Raw genomic sequence first — 13412 nt, 5'->3', positions numbered from 1 at the left:
TCTACAAGTCTCTGCTAGGTAAAGCCCCGCTTTATCTCAGCTCACTGGTCACCATAGCAGCACCCACTCGTAGCACACGCTCCAGCGGGTATATCTCACTGGTCACCCCCAAAGCCAATTCCTCCTTTGGTCGTCTTTCCTTCCAGTTCTCTGCTGCCAATGACGAACTGCTAAAATCTCCGAAGCTGGAGACTCATATCTCCCTCACTAGCTTTAAGCACCAGCTGCCAGAGCAGCTCACAGATCACTGCACCTGTACATAGCCCATCTGTAAACAGCCCATCTATCTACCTACCTCATCCCCATACTGTATTTATTTATTTTGCTCCTTTGCACCCCAGTATCTCTACTTGCACATTCATCTTCTGCACATCTACCATTCCAGTGTTTAATTGCTATATTGTAAGTACTTCGCCACCGTGGCCTATTTATTGCCTTAACTCCCTTATCTTACCTCATTTGCACTCACTGTATATAGACTTTTAGTTCTCTTTTGTTCTACTGTATTATTGACTATGTTTAGTTTATGCCATGTGTAACTCAGTTGTTGTATGTGTCGAATTACTATGCTTTACCTTGGCCAGGTCACAGTTGAAAATGAGTACTTTGTCTCAACTTACTACTCAGCCTACCTGGTTAAATAAAAGGTAAAATAATTGTATTTATTTTTTAGAGGAGCAATGAGAGCATGAATCAAATGTTCACTTTTTATCCTGTCCATTCCCATTGTCCACTTAAGGAAGAGAGTCATTAACTTAATGCTGTCCCGTCTATTTCAGACTGCCGGGCATAAACACCATCCCTGCTACCTACTAATCCAGTCATAGACAGGAAACAAAGAGCAGATTGACCATTAAATGGGAATCTGGGAATAGGCTGCTTTTTAGTGGTGGAATAACTCCCCAGAGATGGAATAATAAAGTACTGTTCCATTCTATTCTGATTCCAGTGCATGAAGTCTGGCAGGAATGCAGAAGGTGGACTCCTGTTGACATAGTGATGTACAGTGCATTCAGAAAGTATTTAGACCCTTTGACTTTTTCCACATTTTGTTACAGCCTTATTCTAAAATTAAATAAACAAATCCTCAATCTACACACAATACACCATAATGACAAAGTGAAAACAGGTTTTTATACATTTTAGCAGAACCTTTGCTATGAGACTCAAAATTGAGGTCAGGTGCATCCTGTTTCCATTAATCATCCTTGAGATGTTTCTACAACTTCGAGTCCCTCTGCGGTAAATTCAATTGATTGGATATGATTTGGAAAGGCAGACACGTGTTTATATAAGGTCACAGTTGAAAGTGTATGTCTGAGCAAAAACCAAGCCATGAGGTCGAAGGAATTGTCCGTAGAGCTCCGATAGTGTCGAGGCACAGATCTGGAGAAGGGTACCAAAACATTTCTGCAGCATTGAAGGTCCCCAAAAACACTGTCCTCCATCATTCTTAAATGGAAGAAGTTTAGAACCGCCAAGACTCTTCCTTGAGCTGTCTGCCCAGCCAAACTGAGCAATCTGGGAGAAGGGCCTTGGTCAGGGAAGTGACCAAGAACCGGATGGTCACTCTGACAGAGCTCTAGTGGTCCTCTGTGGAGATGTAAGACCCTTTCAGAAGGACAACCACCTCCGCACACTCCACCAATCAGGCCTTTATAGTAGAGGGGCCAGACGGAAGCCACTCTTCAGTAAAAGGCACCTAAAAAAAACTCTCAGACCATGAGAAACAAGATTCTCTTGTCTGATGAAACCAAGATCGAACTTTTTGGGCTGAATGCCAAGCGTCACGTTTGGAGGAAACCTGGCACCATCCATACAGTGAAGAATGGTGGTGGCAGCATCATGCTGTGGGGATGTTTTTCAGTGGCAGGGACTAGGAGACTATTCAGGATCGAAGGAAAGATGAACGGAGCAAAGTACAGAGAGATCCTTGATGAAAACCTTCTCCAGAGCGCTCAGGACCTCAGACTGGGGTGAAGGTTCACCTTCCAACAGGACAACGACCCTAAGCACACAACCAAGACAACGCAGGAATGGCTTCGGGACAAGTCTCAATGTCCTTGAGTGCCCAGCCAGAGCCCGGACTTGAATCCGATCTAACATCTCTGGGAGACCTGAAAATAGCTGTGCAGCGACACTACCCATTCAACCTGACAGAGGTTGACAGGATCTACAGAGAAGAATGGGAGAAACTCCCCAAATAAAGGTACGTCAAGCTTGTAGCATCATACCAAAGAAGATTCAACGCAGTAATCGCTGTCAAAGGTGCTTTAACAAAGTACTGTGTACAGGGTCTGAATATTTACTGTACCAGACAACATTTTGGACACACCTACTCATTGAAGGGTTTTTATTTATTTGACTATTTTCTACATTGTACAACAGTGAAGACATCAAAACTATGAAATAACAAATATGGAATCATGTTGGAACCAAAAGTGTTAAACATCTAAATATATTTTATATTTGAGGTTCTTCAAAGTCGCCACCCTTTGCCTTGATGACAGCTTTGCACCCTCTTGGCATTCTTTCAAATCAGCTTCATGAGATAGTCACCTGGAATGCTTTTCCAACAGTCTTGAAGGAGTTCCCACATATGCTGAGCACTTTCTGGCTGCTTTTCCTTCACTCTGCGGTCCAACTCATCCCAAACCATCTCAATTGAGTTGAGGTCAGGTGATTGTGGAGGTCACATCATCTGATGCAGCACTCCATCACTCTCCTTTGTCAAATAGCCCTTACACAGCCTGGAGGTGTGTTTTTTTGGTCATTGTCCTGTTGAAAAACAAATGATAATCCCCTTAAGTGCAAACCAGATGGGATGGTATATCGCTGCAGAATGTTGTGGTAGCCATGCTGATTAAGTGTGCCTTAAAGTGTGCCTTGAAATAAATCACAGATAGTGTCACCAGAAAAGCACCCTCACACCACCTCCTCCATGCTTCACGGTGGGAACCGCACATGCAAAGATAATCCGTTCACCTACTCTGCATCGCGCAAAGATACAGCGGTTGAAACCAAAAATCTCACATGTGCGAGTTCATGAGAACGTGCGTTGAAGATGTTGTTCCCATAGCAACGATTAAAACATTCCCTAACCAGAAACCGTGGATTGATGGCAGCATTCGCGTGAAACTGAAAGCGCAAACCACTGCTTTTAATCAGGGCAAGGTGTCTGGTAACATGACCGAATACAAACAGTGCAGCTATTCCCTCCGCAAGGCTATCAAACAAGCTAAGTGTCAGTACAGAGACAAAGTAGAATCTCAATTCAATGGCTCAGACACAAGAGGCATGTGGCAGGGTCTACAGTCAATCACGGACTACAGGAAGAAATCCAGCCCAGTCACGGACCAGGATGTCTTGCTCCCAGGCAGACTAAATAACTTTTAACATTCACACTAGGTGTGAATGTACTAAACGAATCTGAAGAAAATATGTATAGTAGGGTCCTACTGTATGTTAAAAGGTACTTATACACTTAGTGTACAAAACATTAAGAACACCTGCTTATTCCAAAACATAGACAGACCACGTTCATTCTGGTGAAAGCTATGATCACTTATTGATGTCACTTGTTAAATCCACTTCATATCAGTGTAGAGGGATTTTTAAACCTTGAGACAATTGAACGGGTATGGTGGTAGGTTCCAGGCACACTGGGTTGTGACAAGAACTGCAACGCTGCTGGGTTTTTCCATGCTTCTTTGTGTATCAAGAATGGTCCACCACCCAAGGACATCCCGCCAACTTGAAACAACGGTGGGAAACATTGAAGTCAACATGGGCCAGTATCCCTACGGAACTCTTTCAAAACCTTGCAGTTTCTATGCCCCGACGAATTGAGGCTGTTCATTCAGTGTATTTTATTTTGTCTTTGCTGTGTTAAAAAAAAACTATTTCCTTCCCATTTTGCTCCTATACTGTGTCATAGAACTCATGGTGTGTGACTGTTTCTTCCCCTCCCGCTGAGCCTAACCCAGGTCTGCTTGCACATTATGAGCCTGAACTGAGCCCCCTCCATAACTGGACTCAAGACCCAACATGGCTCAATACAGCAGTACAGAGAAGAGAGTCTGCGGTCTGTGCATTCCAACACCACACAGCCGTGGTTGTATCGCAGGAAAAAATCCTGCAAAACTAGGTCTGCTGTGTCAACCAATAAGGGAAGGCACTTAGAAAGTCTATTCGCATTGATGAGAAATAAGGAGAACTTCGAGAAATATCGATTCTCGAGAGACATTACTGTAATGCAAACTGCGTATTGTAGAAAGCTACCGCCGGAGGTCGCACACGACACTCCCACAACAGTTGCCCCTCTATAAGTAGGGCAGCGTAAACAGAAATGTCTTGTTGAGCCCAACATTCATTCGGTAAAAATAATAATAGCAGAGCTGTGTTTTTGAAACAGCTGAAATGTATAGACATTTTCATTACATTTGAGACTTGTTTTTATTGAGTTGTTTTCACCTGCAATTTTCGCTGTAGCTTTAAAGGTCCTGAACAGTCAAAATCATGTTTTTCATGAAATGAAACACACTCACACAAACACAAGTCAAGGTCAGGCTCAGGGGTGAACAGGTGTCCTTGCTCTGCAGGAGTTACCCTTATTTTCACAGCCTGTCTGACAGGCAACAAACACGCCATGGAAAGGAGAACTGTTCAGGGAAGGTGTTTTGGTTTTTCGGTGAAGTTGTTTTGGGATTTTGTGCCAGTAATTAGCTTCGAATTGCCTGAGAAATAGTTTATTTGGTCCAAATTGTAATCACTGAAAGGCAAATCTCACTGTAGACCGGCCCAAAAACTGAAACAGTAGTAGAGTAGACTTTTGCAGAATCTCTACAGAAATATCAGGAAACATTATGACATCCATACACTACAAGACCAATGCTGTAATGGGGGAAATGTTCCAAAACCTTTGAACAAAAACTGCAGGTCACTGCTGCCGTCGGCCGGTGCCACCCTAGAGCAAGAAATTACGGACATGTTCTCCCCTACCAACACTACAACCCCAATTTCAGCACCCCCATTACTCCCCCATCCCCTCGAACCAGCAGACCAGGAGAGAGAGGGCCGGGGGTGGGGGTGTGTGTTCAGTCCTTGTGTTGCCTCCAGGTGTTGCCTGCTGCTCTTTCTGACACCCATCCACCCACTCACACAGGGCCATGGCTGTAGGTCTTTGTATGGCAGGCTGACCACCTCCCTCCGGGGCCTCCCTGCCTCCTGGTGGCCCAAAGCTCAGCTAATCCACCACGCGCGAGTGAGCCAAATACCATCTGTATTTGTTTGGCAACAAAGGGGGCACTTGTTAATGTCTTTCCATGTCTTCACTGCATGGGGAGGGCTGGGCTAGAGTGGAGGGAAGTGGACTGGCGGTATGAAAAATAATTCAAGTTAGCTAGCTGAGCTACAAAATGGGGTCTGTATCCCTGATAAACTAGGCTTGCAAAACGAGGTAATCTATGGCAGTCTATGGTAACTTTGGTCATTTATACTTGATTAACCTTTTAAAAAAGTATTAATATAGAAGTGTAAATGTTTTATCTGTGTCCATATTGTCCATGAGTTTCTAGTAGAAAGATCATATTTAAGAGAAAATAGCCTAATTAATGAAAAAACCATCTAATCAACAATGGAATTATTTTCTATTAATTCTGCAACTCTTCCAACTATTGACTTTAACTTACAACTGCCACCAGTTTGGCGTCAATATTTACAACAAAGACATTGATATTGTAAAATAAATAAAGTGTGTAAAAAAAATGGCATTCACTAAGTTGACGGTTAATATTTAGGATAATATTTGACAACTTTGTCATTGTATTTTAAAATCGTATTTAATAATTTTTATATAAACTCAGCAAAAAAAAGAAATGTCCCATTTTCAGGACCCTGTCTTTCAAAGAATTCATAAAAATCCAAATAACTTCCCTTTCATTGTAAAGGGTTTAAACATTGTTTCCCATGCTTGTTCAATGAACCATAAACAATTAATGAACATGCACCCTGTGGAACTGTCGTTAAGACACTAACAGCTTACAGACGATAGGAAATTAAGGTCACAGTTATGAAAACATAGGACACTATAAAAGAGGCCTTTCTGCTGACTCTGAAAAACACAAAAAGAAAGATGCCCAGGGTCCCTGCTCATCTTTGTGAAAGTGCCTTAGGCATGATGCAAGGAGGCATGAGGACTGCAGATGTGACCAGGGCAATAAGTTGCAATGTCCGTACTGTGAAAAGCCTAAGACAGAGCTACAGGGAGACAGGACGGACAGCTGATTGTCCTCACAGTGGCAGACCATGTGTAACGTCACCTGCACAAGATCGGTACATCCGAACATCAAATGCGGGACAGGTACAGGATGGCAACAACAACTGCCCGAGTTACACCAGGAACGCACAATCCCACCATCAGTGCTCAGACTGTTTGCAATAGGCTGGAGGCTGGACTGAGGGCTTGTAGGCCTGTTGTAAGGCAGGTGCTCCCCAGACATCACGGACAACAACGTCGCCTATGGGCACAAACCCACCGTCGCTGGACCAGACAGGACTGGCAAAAAGGGCTCTTCACTGAAGAGTCACGGATTTGCCTCTCCAGGGGTGATGGTCAGATTCACGTTTATCGTAGAAGAAATGAGCGTTACACCGAGGCCTGTGCTCTGGAGCGGAATCGATTTTGAGGTGCAGGGTCCGTCATGGTCTGGGGTGGTGTGTCACAGCATCATCGGACCGAGCTTGTTCTCATTGCAGGCAATGTCAACGCTGTGTGTTACAAGGAAGACATCCTCCTCCCTCATGTGGTACCCTTCCTGCAGGCTCATCCTGACATGACCCTCCAGCATGACAATGCCATCAGCCATACTGCTCGTTCTGTGCGTGATTTCCTACAAGATAGGAATGTCAGTGTTCTGCCATGGCCAGCGAGCGAAGAGCCCGGATCTCAATCCCATTGAGCACATCTGGGACCTGTTGGATCGGAGGGTGAGGGCTAGGGCCATTCCCCCCAGAAATGTCCGGGAACTAGCAGGTGCTTTGGTGGAAGAGTGGGGTACCATCTCACAGCAAGAACTGGCAAATCTGGTGCAGTCCATGAGGAGGAGAGGTACTGAAGTACTTAATGCAACTGGTGGTCACACCAGATACTGAACTGTTACTTTTGATTTTGACCCCCCCCCCCCCCCCTGTTCAGGGACACATTATTCCATTTCTGTTAGTCACGTGTCTGTGGAAATTGTTCCGTTTATGTTGCAGTTTTTGAATCTTATGTTCATATAAATATTTACACATGTTAAGTTTGCTGAAAATAAATGCAGTTGACAATGAGAGGACGTTTCTTTTTTCTGCTGAGTTTGAGGCCCAAAGATAATTAGGCACCTGTGATAATCTCAAGTACCCAAAAGAGTCTCTGATGGCACAGCTGGCGCTGCAGTACAGCGTCCTTAACCACTGCACCACCCGGGAGGCCAAAGTCTGGTAGTGTACAGGTAAACATAGAAAGTTAGCAGTAATATAATACCCTCCCTTTGCAAACCAACAAGTGAAAAAGGAGTCTCAACTTTCAGTTTCTTCTTTGGAGCAACTAGCAGCTCAACACACTGGCCTACCTTTCACTGTTCTGTTCATTTTAGAACACATCACTGAGGCTTCTTGTTGGCTTCCTGCCAAGCGGAAAGTTGCTTGAAAGGGCTGATAGGGCTATCCTCTCAGATAACTGTCAACTGTCCTTGCATTAGCTACCAGGTGGAGCAACAAGTTCAGTTAACCCTTGTGTGGTGTTCGGGTCTGTAAGGACCCATTTTCAATGTTTACTAAAATAAAAATGATACAATGATAGAACCTGAGACTCATTGGCCTTGGCTCATTTTCTGTGAAGAACATGTAAAATAACACCTTTTCATTGAGTGCACACTGCACCCCCCTACACATGTATATTACATATGTGGTGTTTCGGTCCATTGGAACCGAGGGTAATAATAGTATGGGAAAGTGTGTGTGTGTAGGTGAAAACAAATACAAATTAAACAAAAAGGTTTGCTGTGTGCCTTCACTCTGTCTTCCTCCTCCCTGGGCCTGCTGTTTCAACATAGCACCAAGAACCTGTCTGACTGTGTCCCTGCCTGTCTCCCGCTTTTCTAACACTCTTTACCCTTTGTAGTGTGTGAAGATGAAGATGCCGAGATTGACTCCCCCCCCAGCCAGCCCCAGGACCACAAGTCAACAGCAGCTTGAAGGAGGAGAAATATGGATGTCAAAACAATTGTGAAATTGAGTGGGTTTCTTGCCCAAGGAATGAGCCACCCCGCATGGCTGCCAATGTGATAAGGATGCAACCAGGGCCGACGCAGAAGGCAGTTACTCATGTTCAGGACATAATGTCTATTTTTGAACTGTTCATCCCAGACACCATTCAGAAAATCATTGTGGACTGCACTAATTTGGAGGGAAGGTATGTTTTTGGAGAGAGACGGAAGGAGATCGACCAAACTCCTTTACATGCATACTTTGGGGTTCTTATCCTTGCTGGTGTTTTCAGATCCAATGAGGGAATCCACATAATCCTTGTGGGATGCAGAAACTGGCAGATACATTGTTGCATGAAAAAGTTATCTGGAAAACGTCCCACATTATTTCCAGGATTATCCACTTCGATAACCGAGACACCAGACCAGTTTGGCGGCAGAAGGACAAGCTAGCTGCAAATCAGGTCAGTGTGTTGGACAAGTGGGTGGACCACCTTACCCTGTTTTACAACTCTGGGCCCAATGTTACTGTTGATGAGCAGCTTATGCATTTAGGTGCTGCTGCCCCTTCAGGCAGTACATATCTTCTAAACCCATAAAATATGGAATCAAGATCTGGGCTGCCTGTGATGCTGCTTCATCATATGCGTGGAACTTGCAAGTGTATACGGGGGCCCCAGAAGGAGGAGCCCCTGAGAAGAACCAAGGGATGCAGGTTGTCTTGGACGTGACAGGGATTCATTCCGTGGCCACAACATTACATGATGAGTGAAACGGCGCCAGAGAAAAAGGCAGTTTTATGTGCCCCCAACCAATTGCGTTTTTTTGTTCATTTATTTGTGTTGTTTTGTAACTTATTTTGTACATAATGTTGCCGCTACCGTATGACCAGTGGTGGGCCGTCATCAGAATATAATTTTTTTTTTAAATATATTTTCCCACAAATATGTATTAAATTATTCCCCAGAGTAAGAGTTACACTCTTCATTTCATAGCGTTCCTCTTGGTCGCACTGCTTCCAGCCCCAGGTCTAAAATCTGCCCTCAGGCCTTCAGAATCAACAATGAGGGCGTGTTACACAGGAGCCAGCTAGCAGGCGTAGTGCCTGCACGTCTTTTGATTGGATTACCAACTAGGAAACTGAAATTGATCTAACTAATTGATTTGCGTACTACTAAACTGTTTTTTCAACCCACAATGGCGGAAGGAGAAGATATCGATTTGGTCGAGGATATAATTATAACGCCATTCTCAAGACAAACTTTTCAAGAAAAGTTAGACATTGTCAGGAGAGGTAGACGCCGACGCTATAAAGCCGACGCTACAAAGACAGGCTCCGAGAAGCACTGCAAACTGTACTGCTGGGAATGCCTATTATTTGCAAGTGATCGATTTGGTGTTTGGAGCCACACTGGCTTTGCAAACCTGAGTTGTCTAACCAAGGCAGCAACGAGACACCAAAGTACAGCTGGGCACTTACAAACAATGGTACTTTTGAAAACTTTTGGGGACACCCGAGTGGATCTACAGCTCAACGAACAAGCACGCAGGACAACGAAGCTGCACAATGAAAAGGTATTGTACTCTTCCCCTGCAATTCTCTGAATAAAAATGTCAATTTCAAGGTGACGCAACGCCTGGTTATACTGCGTTTCTGTCTAAATGTATAGTGTCTAGAGCCATGGCGTAATAATGATGGTAATAAGAGGTGGATTAATTTGGGTGGGACTGTGTAGAACCACGGCACGCTACTGCTTATGACCAAAAATTACTTTTTGACATCAGGACTGCGATTACTCACCACGGACTAGCAGAATCCTTTTTTTCCTTTGACGAGTCTGACGAGCCCGACGCAAACGATATACTACTTTCTCGGGAACAGGCCCAGATCCCGGTGATTTGCACGAAGAGGAGACAGAGAAAAAAGGGCCCGGAGTGCGGGCTGCCTTCTGAGAATTCGTAGGCGATCGAATAAACCCCCAACTTCCTTACATTCAGCTAGCAAATGTGCATTCTTTGTGGAGAATACAATAGAAGACCGTCGCGGAGGATTAAACTACCAATGGGGCATTCAAAACAGTAATATTGTATGCGTCACAGAGTCGTGGATGAACGACGACACTATCAACATACAGCTGGTTGGTTATACGCTGCACCGGCCGGATAGAACAGCAGCGTCTGGTAAGACAAGGGGCAACGGACGATGTATTTTTGTAAACAACTGCTGAATGAGCTGTATTCCGCTATAAGCAAACACTCACCCAGAGGCGGCCCTCCTAGTAGCTGTGGACTTTAATGCAGGGAAACTTAAATCCATTTTACAACATTTCTATCAGCATGTTAAATACATGGAACAGGCCTATTAATTTAGTTTGTGTTCACGGCTGACACGTCCCTAGTGCCCTATGTGCCAAAGAAAGGCAGAAATGTGGTACTCATGAGTACGCTGCATAGGGATGGGAGAGTCTTTTTTCGCAGGAAACCAGAAATCATAATGGATTACAATGCCACAAAAGGAGGGACAACTTAGACAAGCTGGTGACTGGCTACAGTTGCAAAAGAAGAACCCTACGCTGGCCACCTGTGATATTCTTCAACATCTTGGACATCTCAGTTTACAACGCGGTTGTCATCTGAATGACATTGAACCCAGATTGGAACAGAGGGAAGCTCCAGAGGAGATGGCTCTTTCTCGAGGAGCTGGGCAAGGCATTGGCAAGACCTCAAATCCAGAGGAGGCAACATATCCCAAGGACCCCAGCTTCTGCAGCCATCGTGAGGAGGATTCAGGAGGAGGATGCTGGTGTGAGTGATGTTGCTGCATGTGTGTGTGTCTGAATCTCCTACCTTGGCTTGCTGTAACTATATATGTGAGTGAGTGAGATGTTAGTAAAATTCCTGAACTAAGTGTTTATCATTCTAGATTGCAGCCGGTAGCAACAAGAAGAAGCGCTGCGATGTATGTGGACCCAAGAAGGACAGGAAGACACAGTACACATGCATCAAGTGCAAGAAATGCATTTTCAACCACACACATTAAAACTCTGTCCCTCATGTGGTGTATAGACCGGCCTTCATTTGTGTTCAATGGGGCTCATTTATCATTTCCATAAAATACTGCATGTAAAATTTGTCCTTCCAATTTGTTCAGATCAAAGCAATAAACGTCAATGGCGATGAAAACCTTGTTTCATTTATATTTGTTCAAGATAAACATGATTTATTCCACCCATGTTTTGATTATCTAAAAAAACAGTGCTTTTATTGATAAATGTGATCTAGCACAGGTAAATGGCACATACTAACCATGTATGCTGTCTATGTTGCTTGTAATTGATATAAGACAACATCTAAGTACTAAGTGTTTTTACATAAATTCTGTATTAGGTCCATCAGACCTGTGAACATTGGGTGAATAACAAAAACATGAACACCACACAAGGGATCCTTGGAAAGGCTCCTAGCCATGTTACATAGTAGAATTTATGTTTAGTCTTCAAGAAGAACTTCAAAATGACAGATGTTGTTACTGACCCAGTAGGCCTCTCTTTACTGCCTCCCTTGGTTAAGCATTACGGATTCTACAAGCGGGACCAGAAGAGTCACAGGTAATCACTGCCTGGTGGACTGAAACACACAACCGTGACTAAAAGTAAAATGACCAGCTTGTCCCTCCATCTGTGCTCCTCTCTAAAGGGGCTGGGGGACTGGAGGGTGGGTCTGTGGACACTGGGTCCTGCCAAAGCCTCCCAGCCCTGGAGGAATTGTCCCCTAGTCAAAGGGGGCTAAGAGAGAGAGAGAGAGAGAGCGCTCGTCTGCCCCCCTCCACCTCCCTCCCTGATTTAAGCCACATCCCAGCTGTTAACACAGACTCTTATTCAATTACAGTACAGATCTACAAAGTCTAGAATCCCGTTGTCTATGTGTCTATTGACTCCATGTTAACCTACAAAAAAAATGTCTGAATGTACATAGCAAAAACTTTATGGGGTGAAACTGAAAGTGCAAGGAAAATCTAACCCCAGAAAATCTGCTGATACAAAAAGAGAGTTAGCTAAATAAATTCAGTTAATTTATGTCAGCTACTGTTCTGTATTCAGAGCATGACAACCATGATGAGGATGTTTGGTAACTTTGTCTGGGATCAAGGTTTGAAACAAAGGAAGGCCAGGCAGTGCACATGTTTTGCAAGCTCTGGCTTGAACTTTGACTTGGTCTTCCTTTTTACTACCTCTGCCTTTTAAATTAGCCGTGTGACAAGCCAGCCCTCACCCACTCCTCTCAGCTCATACATTTGGCATGCTTATAAGCTAGCCTCTCTGTCTCTCTCTCTGGCTGGCCTGACTCCACTCAAACCACCAACCCCCATACCCTCTATCTACCACCGCTCTCTGCCCAGCCTGACCCAGCCCTGCCCAGCCCAGGACAACCACCCTTCCTCTCTTTCTCCCTCACGCCACTTCCTCAGCCCATCTGCAACAGCCGCGTGCTCGGCAGAGCAAATTTAGGCAGCAAGCAAAAACCAACAATCCACGCTAGTGTTGGCCCTTTTTTTTTAAATTACCCGCTCAACTGTTAACTGTGTTCTTTGCTCTGCCATGCATTCAGATCAAAGCAGGCATCATACGAGGACTCCTATATGGGCCTCTTCCCAATCCCACAATGCCCGAGGGCATCCATGGTCTTCCTCTTTTTTTTTCCGGTGGGAGAAATCCATGAGCAAGTATTTCTCTCTTAACTGTCTATTCCCGGAATCTGTATTCATTGGTTGACTGAAGGTGACATGGCAGGAAGATTCCAGAAGTGAACAGATAACTGGTGTTGGTTAATTCAGCCATTTTGATCAGGCTAATATCCTTCTGCATGGGAAAGAGGAAAATTGGACATTCACGCAAATCCCCACATGTTCAGGCAGAACAAATACAAATATTTAGCAAATTAAATAGTTTGTCCTAGTTTGTCACTGACACTGATAGAAACCAGTGAGGAATTACAGTACTTTAAGCAGAGTGAAACTGGGTTATTGTCTCCTCTTGTGTAGATAATGGCAAAACTGTGTGTGTGTGTGTTCCGGAGGTGGTCAGAGTTGTGTGTCTGAACCTGGAAGAGAGGAATGAAGGATTGACCTAAATGCACGTTGGCCTGGATGGTTGGCTGGTTCGTGTG

At 44.3% G+C, this 13412-nt stretch overlaps 1 protein-coding gene across 4 annotated transcripts in view; it reads right to left on the bottom strand.

The window, feature by feature from the left end:
• The window catches only part of LOC135556197 (rho GTPase-activating protein SYDE2-like), a 90553-nt gene that overhangs the window by 25686 nt on the left and 51455 nt on the right, over nucleotides 1–13412 (bottom strand). The window lies entirely within an intron of this gene.

The sequence above is a fragment of the Oncorhynchus masou genome, chromosome 15, assembly GCF_036934945.1.
Source record: "Oncorhynchus masou masou isolate Uvic2021 chromosome 15, UVic_Omas_1.1, whole genome shotgun sequence".
Classification (NCBI taxonomy): Eukaryota; Metazoa; Chordata; class Actinopteri; order Salmoniformes; family Salmonidae; genus Oncorhynchus; species Oncorhynchus masou.
The sequence above is the reverse complement of the archived record's forward strand: the minus strand, read 5'-3'. Positions and strand labels throughout refer to the sequence as shown.